The 15,320-nt window shown below is 44.2% G+C and overlaps 1 pseudogene; it reads left to right on the forward strand.

Moving 5' to 3' along the window:
- The first annotated feature begins 287 nt into the window (after positions 1-287).
- Positions 288-9,272, forward strand: LOC131486341 (heterogeneous nuclear ribonucleoprotein A1-like; annotated as a pseudogene).
- Positions 9,273-15,320: the final 6,048 nt, after the last annotated feature.

A 15,320-nucleotide genomic window follows, 5' to 3' on the forward strand; every position in this document is an offset into this window, starting at 1 on the left:
CATCAATGGCATGGCTTCCTAGGTTGGCCAGAGGTAAAAGTGTGCGGGCAAGAGTACTGATAGCCCTTCTGATAGTCTTGCTGCGGCCTGGCCACATGAGCCCACTGAGCTGGGCATGTTTCAGAGACAGATAAGAAATGTACCAGGGAACCCTATGTCCTTCAACATCAAGTGTATCCTTAACCTGCATAAGCAACCGCTTGCCCCCATCACGTCCATGTGTCTGAGTGTCTCATTCTTGCTCACCAAGAGTGACTGAAGGGCTGAGGGGTCTCCATCTCTCCTAGATGGCTACCTGCAGACTCCCCAGTGTGCCTGGCCCCGTGCTGCCCGAGGGCTCTCCGCAGAGAATGTATGACCACCGCACCGTCTTTTTCAAAAGGCAAAATACCCGGGGATAAGGTAGGCCCCGGAAAGTCATTTCCCCTGAAAAGAGTTCAAGGAGATTGGAGGCTGACTGTGGTGATGAACTGATCTATAATTGTGACAGGCTGATATTGTTCCTCCGTGCTGCAACAGACTTCAAGCGCCAAAGAGCTCGGGAAACAATGTCTTTAAAAAAGATGAAGCACAGATAATGGTTTTATTTTGTCTGAACCAAATAGGAAATCACATCCCAAACCCTTTCAATCACCCTGCGATGTCATTACCCCACTCCATCAACACCGCTCATAACCCCTGACAGTGACAAGAAGACCTCCATGATGGCATTTATCTCAGGGAAATGGATGTATTAGCTATTTGCGTGACCTCGGAAAGGCAACATTTGCAAGCTGAGAGGCATTCCACAGAAGCCATCCCTTTTGGTGGGAGTGAAGTCGAAACGTTGTTGCTGGAATTAGATCTCCTCTTGAAAATAGCTGTAGGAGAGAAAATGCCAACCCCCACCCCCCTTGCCCTCTGTCTCACACTCTCTCCTCCATTCCAGTCCGCCTGGTCCCACATGGTCCACAATAAATGCTGTTCTCTATAATCAGCAGTGAAAGAAATGGGGAACTGTGTTCTCCACTCTGGAATGTCACTGGTGCCTGATACCTGGCTATCCTGCTCTCCTCCTGCCCCTTCCCTGCATCACCTGGGGTTGAGAAACCCCCTGAGAAGGCTTGTGTGTATCTCTGTGAGTAGATGACCTATCAGAAAAATTCTCCTTTTGCTTTTCTCGTTCCCCTCCTGACTCTTTGACTTATTTTTTAAATTAAAAGTCAAGCACACCCCCACACCCAACATGAGGAATGTGAAGTGGTAAAACTTTGCAATGCCACAGTTCCTTCTGTACAAAGAGGCAGTATCTAAGGGCACCTGGGCGGCTCAGTCAGTTGTGTCCAACTCTTAATTTTGGCTCAGGTCATGATCTCATGGTCTGTGGGATCGAGCCCCAAGTTGGGCTCTGTGCTGACAGCGTGGAGCCTGCTTGGGATTCTCTCTCTCCCTCTTTCTCTCTCAAAATAAATAAATAAACTTAAAAAAAAAAAGAGGCAGCATCTCTAAGGGGGTTTCCAGGTCTAGAATTTGGGGACTAGGATATTGAATGCTTCTCTTGCTCTCAAAGAAGAGGTGGGAAAGCAAATAGATGCACAGATACATGATAGGAAATAGTTGATGAGGACCTAGGAGCTATAGACACTCAAATAAATGGTGACTATATTATATAGGCATCATACATGTATTATGTCAGTGTGTATACACATGTATGTATGCATAATTCTTTTATGTATGCACATACATACAAACAGGTACAGAGATATAGATATAGGTATAGCTATAGATACAACTGAAGCCTGAAAAATCTTATGAGGGAGGTAATATTTCTTTTTTACAGAGGAAGCACTTTCAAATTTTATGAGTTCAAGCTATTTGCCCCCAAACACCCCAAACTGAGGTTCCAACTCCAATGGCCCGGGCCCAATGGACATGTTTTCTTCTGGTGATGACATCACAGTTGGCCTTTTTTGGGGAACCAGTTTTCTCCCAGGTCATGCAGCCTTCTAGCAAATGTCAAAAGGCCATGCTCTTCTCTGTCCAAAGAGCAAGCAGGTGATCCAAGTCAGGTTAAGTAGACTCTCTCCGATGACTCTGAACGCTGAAGGGAAAAGATGCATAATGACGGTGGGGGCTGATTCATCCCCATGGTTGTTGCCTAGAGAGACCGTCCCATTTGTTTCTGAGTTCCCAAACCTCATGGCTACTCTGAGCCATGTCCTTTCTGAGGGTTGCTCCTTCAGGCTGTCCATCCGTGCTGTGAGCTTCCTCCGTATCCTCCTAACAAATCCCCTTCTGTGTAGGTAGGTGTGGTGGGTGTGGGAGTGTGCCCCCACTAGGCCTGGGGGGCTTCTTCCCCTGCTGTCACGGTGCTGGACACTGATGGCTTGCAGCTGAGGCCCTCCTATCCCTCAGCCACCCAGAGCTTCCTTGCCCAAGTTTAGACCCTCTTCCAGGAGACAGTCTGCTGGGGTACAAAGGCCCAGTGTCCTTGCCTCATTCTGGACAAGCCCAAAAGCCATCCTGGGTCCAGAGCTCCCCTTAGGATCAACTTGAGGCCTCTGTTGAAATTACATCATGGTTCAATTTCTTCTTCCTGCTTCCTTTACTCCTTCTACACCTTGTAGCTTCTGTGAACCCCACCCAGTACTGCTGCTGTCGGCAGATTTCTTTTTCTTTTCTTTTTTTTAATTTTTTAAAAAAATGTTTATTTTTGAGAGAGAGACAGACAGACAGAATGCAGGTGGTGGAAGGGCAGAGAGAGGGAAACACAGAATTTGAAGCAGGCTCCAGGCTCTGTCAGCACAGAGCCCAAAGTGGGGCTCCAACACAACAGTGAGATCATGACCGGAGCTGAGGTTGGACACTTAACCAACTGAGCCACCACTATTTGTAGATTTCCACCAGAGTCTGGGGAACATGACCTGACGGATCTGGCTAAACTTCTAAGACTTGCACCGAAGACCCCAAGTTGATTCAGCCTGCTCTGTGCACCCCTGTATGTGCTTGCTGGGACTGTCATAACAAGGTACCCCAGACTGAATGGCTGGAACAACAGAAATTTGTTTTCTCACAGTTCTAAAGGCTAAAAGTCTGAGATCAAAATGCTGTCAGGGTTGGTTTCTACAGAGGTGTCTCCCATTGGCTTGTAGATGGCTGTCTTCTCCCTGTGTCTCCAGATCTTCCCTCTATCTACCTCCTACTTCCTTGTCTTATAAGGACACCAGTCATTGGATTAGAGCCCACCCTAATGACCTCATTTTAATGTAATTACCTCTTTTTAATTTTTTTTAATGTCTGTTTATTTTTGAGAGAAAGAGAGCAAGCAGGGGAGGTACAGAGCATGAGGGAGACAGAGAACCCGAAGTAGGCTCTGTGCTGTCAGTGCAAAGCCCAAAGCCCAAAGTGGGGCTCAAACCAATGAACCGATGAACCCTGAGATCACGACCTGACCCCAAGTCAGACACTCAACTGACTGATCCACCCTAACAGAATTACCTCTTTTAAGGCCCTGTCTCTAACTACAGTCACTTTCTGAGGTACTGGCAGTTAGGACCTTAACATATGAGTTTGGAGAGGACACAAGTGAGCCCTTAACAGCCTCCAAAGCCTGAGCTCCTCCCAAAAGTCTCTGCGGGTTAGAATTACATGGTTTGCTAGCTAGCCTGTGAGCAGAGCAGTCTGAATGTTTGCGTCTCTCAGTGCTTAGCCCTCCTCGTTGGCAAATTGGATCCGACTGCAATCTGTAACCCCGAAAGGTAATGAATAATATTGATGGCAGTGCAGGATATATCAAATAGAAAGTGGAATTAAGATGTACTGATTTTAAGTGAAGGAGAACTGCTTGGTGCTTCCCTTTAAAGGCAGCCAAGCTACCAAATCAGTGGGGGAAGATGGATGGGTCAGTGGGGCCAGGATAACCAGAAGTCTTGTTAAAATAAATCAAGTTGGAGCCCCTTTGTGATTATTATTACTCTGAAAAAGAAAACTATGGAAGAATTTATTTTGTAATTTTGGTACAGGGAATATCTTCTGAGAAAGTCACAATACCCAGAAGCAATTTGTTAAAAGGGATACATGCAACTACATTAGAACAATCACCATTGGGGGCTCCTGGGTGGCTCAGTCGGTTGAATGTCCGACTTCGGCTCAGGTTATGATCTCACGGTCCGTGGGTTCGAGCCCCGCGTCGGGCTCTGTGCTGACAGCTCAGAGCCTGGAGCCTGCTTCGGATTCTGTGTCTCCCTCTCTCTCTGCCCCTCCCCTATTTTTCTCTGTCTGTCTGTCTGTCTCTCTCAAAAGTAAATAAACATTAACAAAATTTTAAAAAAAGAAAAAAAGAAAAATCACCATTGAAATCCTGAGTGACCTACGGCTAATGGAGACAAGGGGGGGGGCTCGAGGCACCGAACACTTTGAATATCTCACCCCCCCCCCTCCACCCCCCCCCTCCCACCATCCCTCTGGCTGAACATCCATTGTCTACAAACGTGGAAGTGCTTGACATCACAGAGGACACTGCATTCTCGCTTCCAGGAGGGCATGCCCCATTTCGCCAGCCCATGCCTAGAGATGTTGCATCACTACCCCATTCTTTTTTTAATTAAAAAAATTATTTTTAATGTTTACTCATTTTTTGAAAGAGAGACACAGAACACAAGTGGGGGAGGGGCAGAGAGAGAGGGAGACACAGAATCCAAGGCAGACTCCAGGCTCCCAGCTGTCAGTACAGAGCCCGACGCAGGGCTCGAACTCACAAACCACAAGATTGTGACCTGAGCCAAAGTTGGACACTTAACCGACTGAGCCACCCCGGAGCCCCCATCAATACCCCATTCAGTCGTCGGTGGGCACAGGTGGGTTCTAGCCTGTGGAAACTGACTATGCCTCTCAGTCAAGGCCCTGCTGGCTGATGCATCTGAATTTGTGGCCACTGCTGGACCTGCTACGGTTGAAGCAAAGGGGAAGTCAGAGGAGTCTCATGAGAATGTGGGACTTGTCTTTTTGACAGCAACCAACTCAGCCAAGCGTTGCCTGTGGAACAAGGAAACAGAGGCTTACTTCTCTTTAAAAGAAAAAGAAAAGAATTTTAAAAATCTGCATGGGAACAAAAGCACAACAAATCAAGCCAAAACTGTTGGGGGAAAATGTTTAAATAATATTGCTGAAAATGCTGATTTCCCCGATTTATAAAGAATTTCTATAGAGTAATAAGGAAATAATACAATCTACTGGGCAAATCATGGAAATAGTTCGGAGATAAGGAAATACAAATAGTTTCTAGACATTTGAAAAACTACTGACTGGCACTAAAAATAAGAGAAATTCCTATTAAATCCAATTAAGGCACCTTGAGAAGGTGTATTTTATTTTATTTTATTTTATTTATTTTTTAAGTTTATTTATCTATTTCGAGAGAAAGAGTGACAGAGAAAGAGCTGGGGAGGGGTAGAGAGAGAGGGAGAGAGAGGGAATCTCAAGCAGGTTCGTGCTGTCAGAGCAGAGCTCAAAGTGGGGCTCTATCCCATGAACCATGAGATCATGACCTGAGCCAAAATCAAGACTTGGATACTTAACTGAATGAGCCACTGAGGCTCATTAATTTAATTTAATTTAATTTAATTTAAATTAATTTAAATACTGTACTTTAGCTATTATGATGGTAAAAGACAAAAAATAAAAATAAAAAAATATATAAGCACACTCAGGACTATTGAGGGTGTGGGGAAATAGTCACACTCATATGTCAGTGCAGGGATTAATTGTTGCTTTGTCAGGGATGGCAATTGGGAATACTCACAAAAATAAAAATGCATACAACCTGTGACCCATCTCACAGAGCATGAAACTGAATGTTCACAGAGATCTCTGGTTTAGCAGTGAAAGAGCGAAAGAGCTGACAATCCTGGGACAGAATGGATATCGTTGTACCCCAATACTCACTCTTCCCTCCTTGTTTCTTAATAGATCCCCAAGTTTTCAACACCATCCCTAGATTGTGACTACATTTCCCATCCTCCCTTGCAGCCAGGTGTAGCTTTGTGACTAGGTTTTGGAAAATGGATATAACTGAAGGGATTCTGTGAGCTGGGAAGTGTCTTTCTTGAGGGGGGAACACATAGATCTTTTCTCCGGCTGGGAATGCAGACGTGAAGGCTGGAGCTTCAGCAGCTACCTTCGAACACAAAGAGAAAGATCTTAAGTCTTTGAGACTGTAGCTACCAATACCAGCCCTGAGACATTGAACTCTGCTCATTTTTTTTTTTTTTTTCATGATATAAATGTCTATCTTGGTTGGGCTAAGTCGTTATTTTACATACTTTAAAAAGGATTTTGGTAAGATGAATCATAGTACATATGCAATATTACATACCAACCAACTCTTTAAAGGAAAGAGGCATATCTACTAATGTACACTCAGTAGTATATACAAGTATAGAGAGATGAAATGCTCCACAACACACACACACACACACACACACACACACACACACACACACATGTACATGAAAAAAGCAAGGTGCAAAAAGGTGTTACAGTGTGTTGCTATTTCTACAAAGAATAAAAGTGTCTAGATTATATGTTTGTCTATGTATAGATTATCTCTTTCTGGAAGGGCACCAGACACTGGTGACCATAGTTGCCTCTAAAGCAATGGAAGCAGAGGAGTGGTAAAGGAAGGGAAGAGACTTCTACCTCTGTGCCCTTTTGTATCTTTTGGATTCATCTTTTGTGCATGTATTATCTATTTAAAATAAATAATAAACTTCAGAAAAATGGAAAGATGCAGCTGGGGTTGTCTGCTGAATTCCTCTGGGGCTGAGGCAGAAAAATCGAAATGGCTGGGGGAGGGGGAGAGGAAGAACAGAAGGAATGCATGGGAGGTGGTACATGCATGAGGGTCTAATTGCTTACAGCACACCATTAGAACCAGCAGATGGGGCAGACAGATGCAAATGAATAAAGAATTAGCAGGGAGATCCACAGAGAAGCAACAGGCCAGGGAGGAATTTGTGTGACAAATCTGAGCAGACCGGGTTCTGACTATGTGTGTTTTCTGCCCACGTCAGAGAAATCAGCAATAGTTACTTCTGGAGAACAGCAATGTATGGCTCTGTGCAGATCGAGGGCAGAGCAGGAAAGTGATTGAATTATCCATCAATCCCCCGAGTGTGACAATTTGTTTACTGCAACAAAACATTTTTTCTCCTTTCCTCCAGCTTAGAGTGTTTTTGATAGATATGTTTTTGAAAGTAGACGCTGGAGGGATGTTTCATTTTCTGGGTACCGAAAACACACCTGAACAAGGTGATTAGAGGTAGGCTGTTGAGTGTTTCAGAGACGCCGGAATGAAGTGAGGATCCTTACCCTTTAGACATACCCTGTAGGACCGCTGCAGGGAAGACACAGGACTCTTGTGTTTAACAAGTGTGCTAAGGAAATTGGCATGAATGCTGCTTGAGATATAGACAACTAAGCAAAATTGGACAGCTCGGGTAAAAGTAACTCCAGTCAGGATCGTTAGTATAAACTGCCTAATTAGTATGCAGCCAAGTGGCTCTCATGTAATAGTAGATGTTTACGATTGATTTTAAGTCTTTTCTGAAGATAGCAATGAATTCTATGAACATGTTTGCTCAGCTTCAAAAATCGGTGTCAGTCACCTAGTGAAATGACTTGAAAGAAAACACAACAACCGGCAATGCCAAGTTCTGGTGACAATATGGAGCACCTAAACGTATCATACACTGCTGGTGGGAAGGCAAAATCATACAAATACTCTGGAGAGTGGTTTGGCCTTTTTTGAAAAACAAAAAAAAACTGAAGTTTAACATACACTTAGCATCGAGCAAGAAATCCACTTCCTGAGTTTGAACCCCCAAAAAATGAAAACTTAGATTCACACAAAACCCTGTATGTGGATGTTGATAGTGGCTTATTCATAATTGTTAGAAACTGGAAACAACCCAAATGTCCTTTAACCTCTTAATGGATATACAGATTGTTGTATAATTAAGTACTGCTCAGGAATGAAAAGGAAGGAACTACTGAAACACTCAGCCACATGGTTGAATCTCAAATGTATTTGCTGAGTGAAAGAAGTCATACTCAAAAGACCACATACTGCATGATTCCATTTATACGACATTCTAGAAAAGATAAACTGTAAGGACAAAAGACAGATTAGTGGTTGCCAGGGGGTAGAGATGGAGGGAGGGACACAGGGGGATTTGGGGGGAAAGGTCATGATACAGTTCTACATTTTGATTGTATTGGTGGCCACACATCTGTATGCATTTCTCAAAACTCATAGAACTGCCTATTAAAAATGGTGAATAATGCTGTATGAAATGTATGTATGAAAATGATATCTTGAGGTACCTCAGGGTACCTGGGTGGCTTAGTCAGTTAAGCATCCAACTCTTGATCTCAGCTCAGGGCTTTATTTCAGAGTGGTGAGCTCCAGCTCCACACTGGGCTCCACACTGGGTGTAGGGCCTACTTAGAAAACAAACAAACAAACAAAACCCCCAGAAGATGCTACCTCAACAAATCTGACTTTAAAATAAAAAGTCTGGGACGTCTGGGTAGCTCAGTCAGTTGAATGTCTGGTGAAGAGCTGTGGAACCAATGATGGCTGTCTCAAGAGAAGATTCTCAAAGAGCCGGTGCCCACGTAACTGTGAAAAAGATTTTTGTGGATGGCATTGAAGAAGACACTGAAGAACATCATCTAAGAAGTTACGGTGGACAGTATGGGAAAAGTGAAGTGATTGAAATCATGACTGACCCAGGCGGTGGCAAAAAGAACGGCGTTGCTTTTGTGACATCTGATGACCATGACTCTGTGGACAAGATGGTCATTCAAGAACGCCATACTGGGACTGGCCACGATTGTGAAGTAAGGAGAGCTCTAGCTAAGCAAGAGATAGCTGGTGCTTCATCCAGCCAAAGAGGTTAAAGTTGCGGAGGAAACCTCACTGGGGGAGATGGCTTTGGTGGCAGTCAAGGTGGTGGTGGATATGGTGGCAATGGGGATGGCTATAACAGACTTGGTAACGACGGAAGTAACTCTGGAGGTGGCAGAAGCTATAATTTTGACAATTGCAACAACCAGTCTTCAGATTTGGGGGTCCATCCAGGGGGGAAATTTTGGAGGCAGAAGCCCTGGCCCCTGTGGCGGTGGGGGCCAATACTTTGCCAAACCACGAAACCAGAGTGGCCATGGTGGTTCCAGCAGCAGCAGTAGCTATGGCAGTGGTAGGAGGTTTTAATTACTGCCAGGAAACAAAGCTCAGCTGGAGAAGGGAGCCAGAGAAGTGAAAGGGAAGCCACAGGTTACAGCAGTTGTGAACTCTGTCAAGCACAGTGGTGGCAGGGCCCAGCTGCTACAAAGAAGACACGTTTTAGACAACACTCATGTGTATGGGCAAAAACTCAAGGGCCTTATTTGTGACTAATTGTATAACAGGTTATCTTAGTTTCTGTTCTGTAGAAAGTGTAAAGCATTCCAACAACGGGTTTTAAGGTAGATTTTCTTTTGGCACCCATGCTGTTCATTGCTAAATGTAATAGTCTGCTCATGATGTTGAAGAAACATGTCTTTTTTTTAATTAAAAAACTACATGAAGAAGACAAAAAAACCTGGAATACATACCTAATATTTATGAGACAGAGAGAGAGAGGGGATGACAGGACAAAGAGGGTTAAATGACTCACTGCAACTCCCTGGGATTGATGTTAGACCCTGAGTGTCATGTTTGATAATGGGAGGCAAGAGGCTATAGACCCCCAAAGCAAATGTCACAGTGTTACGGTCTTGCTTAGGGCTGACTCTTTGTTTCAGTGTGTGATTGTGTTTGTTTGTTTTCTTCTGTTTCTTTATTTAATTCTACTTCTGACAGCCCTTTTTTTTTTTTTTTCCATTACTAGCACTTTTTCCAACATATCCTCTGCTGGGGAGGGAAAAGAGAAGGCCTAGCTCTGAGAATGCAGACATTTGGGTTAGAAGCATATGACTATCAGCAAATTTCTCCATACTTTTTCATCTGGCAGTTTTCCTCAATCAGTCACACATTTATATAGAAGTCTTGGTATCTCAGGGATCTTTTTGAACATTAATCTTTCAGCAATGAGTTTGAAACACCCCATTTTGTACTAACATTCCTTTTAGGGGGTTTGAACGGTTTCTGGAGCATATTTTCTGGAGCAGTAACAGAAAATCATAAAAACTCCGTGGCCTCATTATCATGTCATTTGCACAGGGCCAATTGATCTGTATGATACCAGTTCTGTTAATTCTTCCCTGGAGTGCAGTGGGTCAGAGTCCCACTTACTTTTTTATATACAGAACAAAAACTATTACAGCTCCTAAGCATCCCGACTTTGTTCCTAGAAATATGGAAAAGTTCAAATGTGTGCCTACCCCCGCTGGTAATGGACCACAGTCACATGGGAGCATGGTGGGCTCTTCTTACCATGGATGGCCAGAATATATCATCGTCTGAGGTCAGAGAGAAAGGGAATTTAAACACACTCTTGAGTATATTGGGACATCATATCAATTTTGTTGGTTTTGTTTCTTGTATTTTGAGTAGGCAGATAGAGTTTATTTTCAGGTTATTGGTCACTGAGAGCTTTTTGGACCCACCGCTGCTGGGTGCTCATTGTTGCGCATCTTCGACCTGCTGCCATAAAGCCTTGGACGTACCCCAGGATTACGAAATGTGATATTGGCCCCATAATTGTCTGTCATGAGCCTTGGGGGCTGCTTTGCTGTGGCTGAACACTCCATGATCTGTCTGTCAGCCTTGAAATGCTTCCTTATTCTGATTCAGGCATGCAATGAAGCAGGTCACTGGGAGCTGTGCCTTCAGTAATCCTTCCAAGGTTTAAGTAGTCAAGGGGTGGGGGACTGAGGGGGTTAATAGCATGAAGGTTCAATCAGGTAAATCCGATGAACAAAGTATTTTATTTCTAGGCTTAGTTTCGCTTGGTAGCATTTGTCTCCCTATGTAAAGAGAGTGCAAATTACTATCCCATCATCTTCTGTACTGTATTGAATTATCAATATAATTGTAATCAGCACTTCTGGAAAGTGCTGATGGCCTATTTTGTACTTGTTTGTGTTAATCAATGTTAATTACAAAGCAAGCACAGGGGTTAACAAATTATAATGGGTTTAATTAAGCTTGACAGTAACAAATGGCATAACCTTTATGTTCTGACCTGGTTAGAGGAACAAAAAAGGACAGAATGGGCCAAAGAATCATCACACAGAAATTCATATGTATATACTGGTTTCTACAGAAACAGAGTCATGTAACGAGCTTACTGGTTTTACCGATTACCAACCCTAGCATTTACTAATCTGGCAATACTGGAAGTACAGAGAACTGTAAGACCTGTTCTCTAGCCTTGAAGGATTGATAATCTGGTTGGAAGTGAGACCCAGAAAACCAAGGTTTAAAATTCGCCAACGAGTAGCAAATGAGTGCCGCCAGCCACGGTGCAAAGCAGTTGGTGGAGGGGTTGATTATTGTGAGTTGGTGCCGGTGCATGGGGCGGGGAGGGGGCAACACTATTGGCAGTAGAACCCTCAGGATGGACTGGATGCAGGAGACAAGGAGAGGAAGTGGCATTCCTCCTGGATGTGCAGCCGAATCGAAGTGGGAATGCAGAAAATTGTGTTGTGAGAGCATTGATTCTTCCGTGAACCTGCTTTACTGATGTAAGTTCCACTGAGAGGGTGGGTGGTGAGGAAGGCAGTGTCGGGAGTCATGTTGCTGGTCTGAGCCTGCCTGCCTGTCTTCTCATTTGCAATGTAAGAAATGACCATGAAGACTCTTTCAGCTCCAGATTACAACTGCAAAGCCCTTGATTAGGGCCCTGTTTTACAGCTGATTTTTATGTCACTCATATTTCTATATGTTTAAAAGTCTCCTGAATTGCCACATCCATCGAAAAACCCTTCTCATTATATAAGATAGGCTGTATTTGAATGCAAGCAATAACACCCACATACCCTAAACCAAAGGGCTTAAGCAACAAATTGGGTTATTGCTCATGAGATTTATCAGGGATGAAAAAATACCACTTCTCCACTACTTTCTTAAGTTTCTATCTGGGGTGTGTGAATTAAACTGTGGGAAGAAAGATTAACAGGAGAAAGGCCTTATTTTCTCTGCACATGGGGGGCATCACAGAAAAGAAATGAAAAATCTCCCAAAGTGTTCAGACCTAGGAGCTTACATACTGTTTTAACAAAGGGTGATAAAATGCAGAGAAGTGACTGGACAAAGGAAAAGGACTTGGGTTCCCAGGGATAGTAGATTGTGGGAAAGTAAATACATGAGGGAAACTAATGGAAGATGAGGGTTTTTTGTTTTGTTTTGTTTTGTTTTTAGTAAGTTTTGCTGGCTCTCTCTCTCTCCAGTAATAAGGACTACTCTTTTGATGGTATAGGAGAGGAGAGAAGAAACACCTTCACAAAAGGAAATTTATGTCCTGCTTTTAGGCGGGTGGGGGAGGGTAGGGGGCTCTTTCTGTGTTTGCTCCTTCTTAATTGTCGTTCTTAATTCTTATGTCAAAGCGACATATTTTGGGGTGGCATATCCTGATCCTCTTAGTCAACAAGTTGTTCTGCTTGTCTGGATGGATTCTGTCACCCTGGGATGCCCTCACTCATGCATCTGTGATCAGCTAGTGAGTTGGCTGGGGTGGGCTAGTGCCAGGGGACCCCACTCCCAAGTCTGGTGGTTGGCTGCCTGTTGGCTGTGGCACTGGGTTTGACTGGGTCAAGCCATCCTTAAGCAGGCCAGCCTGGGCTTGCTCACATGACAGCATCAGGGTCCCTCGGGTGAGTGGAAGTATGCAAGGCCTTCAGACACCTAGGTTTGAAAGTGACAAAGTTAATTCTGTGGCATTCTATGAGTCAGAGCAAGATACAAGGGCAGACATACTAGAGAGGTAGAGAAACGGACACTGCCCCTGATTGAGGGTAGCTGCAACCTGACGTTGCAAGGTCCAAATACAGGTGGGGAAGCATTTATAACTGTCTTTAAATCTGTCACACTGTTTTAGGTAAGGAGGCTTTCTCACTATTCCTGGAGCAAGACCCCCACTTTCCCAACTCTGAACATTTTGTTCCAGGTATTTTCTCTGGCTTAGAAATCAGTTCTTCACCCATCTTGGGGTTCAAATTCCACCCATCCCTTTGCAAGGCCCATCTCCAAAACTAATTCATCCACAAGACGTCTCCCCATCCCTTCAACTAAATGTGGCTTCTCATTCTGAAGGGTTGAAATGTTGCCACAGACTCTACAGTCTGTCGATTCTGAACTATTTGTAACCATAGGTACAGTTACATGCAGTTGAGACAATCTTTTTTTCATCTTAGTATATAAAATGACTATGATTTAGGGTGATAGTTTCCATTAAATTGAATCTTCTGTGATTTCTTCATTCACTTCTGCTATAAAAGAGAGCTGGGATTCACAGCTACCTGCCTATAGATTTGTAGCAAAATTTCTATGTATGACTTTTGTGATTATCTTTGCTGTTACTTAGTAGCTCAGGTTTTACAATCCGGCTCCAAAGCACACTTTTTCAAATTATCTTTGCTTTTAATGTTTAGTATTTTAGGAGATCCTAAATTTACCTTTACATTTTATGACTTAGAAAATGAAAATGGTTCTGGGTTTGGATTTGATATCTGTAATTTCTATCTCTGATACTATCAGGCAATTGTTTGAAAACCAGAATCCTTTTTTCCATTTATTGGCTCACTGTTTAGCTCCTGAATTCAACTTAAGTCCCATGGTGTAAGACAACCCCACGAGGAGATATTAAGCGTACTGTGTGATAGAATGCTTGAGGTCGGTACTTTTAGCACACAGGAAAACAGATGGGTTTCTGAGATGTCAGTTGTATCCTATGTTCCAATTTAAGTGTGCCAGTCTGCTGTTTATCAAGGTTTTTTAAAAGTCATGTTTGTGAGAGAGTAAATCAATTTTATTCCTTAAAGGCTAGGGGAAGAAATACATCGCTGTATATATAGCTGATAGGGATATTGTTTTTTTGTTTGTTTGTTTTCTGCTGATGGTATTTCAAGATGATTCGAATATTTGTAGGCAGAGTGAACATTCTATTCTAGTGCTATCTCACTTTGAAATGAAGAAGCTAAGACTCGGGGAGTTTCAATCACTCACAACTATTTGGCAGAACAGAGATTGCTAAACATCAGAAAAAAAAATAAATAAATGGAGACCCAAATAAACTACATCAAAACAAGCAAAGTACCTCTTTTCCCACCTCCCCATTGTCCCTCTGTGAGTTGAAGCTTCACTGCCACCTAGTCAAAACCTCTATGCCAGATGTGTGGGGTCTAGTGTGTCTGTGATGCTCTGTTTTGTGTCAAATGGCAAGGTCATAGGAGGTCAGGGGCTTATAGGCGTGTGTAGGCTGCTGCAAAGAAGCTAACGAACGAAATAATGAATTAAACCTCACCACTAACCAACCAACCAACCAACCAAACAACCAACCAACCAACCAACCAACCAATTAAACCCCAGGCACAGAAAATCGCTTTATGAGTAAGCTAGAGCTCCTCCTATAAAGTTCAATTCGTTGTCTTTAAGAATTGAGCTGGCATTGCCGGGGGTGGGCCAGTCGGGTGTTCGGTGCGCCCAGACCCGGGAGCCTGGTCGCGAACAGTGGTGGCGGTGATTCGCTCCAGGGTTGGGCGGCTCGCCCCCCGCCCACCCCCGCGAATTGGGCACGCGCTGTTTGTCCCTGCTCAGCTCCCTTATAAGGCGGACCCCTCCCCTGCCTGGGGCGGCGGGGGCGGTGCGCCGGCTCCCTGGCCGCGCCTCCTAGCAGCCCGCCGCTACTGCGCATGTTTCGCGCGGCCCGGTCCAGCTTCCGGCGGTCCTTGTTTTCATGCAGCCAGCAGTGGTGAAATCTGCACCCAGCTCTGCTCGCGCAAGTGGGAAAAACCCTGGGTTTTCAGGGCTCTGGAAAACAAATGGGATGCTGATTCCGGGCTAGCCGCGGGGCTCTAGGGAAGCAGAAGTAATGATTCCTTTATCTGAGTGGGTCACGTTTGCTGACATCATCTCACTTAATGCATTAATCAACTCCAGGGAGTTGCCGTCAGGCAAAAAGCCTCAGAGGTGCCTAGCAATGCAGACTTGCAGGAAGCCCAAAACTAGTGTAGGAGCTGGGGCTCAAATCTAGCAGCCCAGTGTCCACTCCCTAAGGCCTCTGTTACAGCTTGGCTTCCTGGACGAGCAGCCCCTCTTGCCTGGCTCTGGTCCCTTCATCTGAACAGAAAGCCACTGC

The sequence above is a fragment of the Neofelis nebulosa genome, chromosome 9, assembly GCF_028018385.1.
Source record: "Neofelis nebulosa isolate mNeoNeb1 chromosome 9, mNeoNeb1.pri, whole genome shotgun sequence".
Classification (NCBI taxonomy): Eukaryota; Metazoa; Chordata; class Mammalia; order Carnivora; family Felidae; genus Neofelis; species Neofelis nebulosa.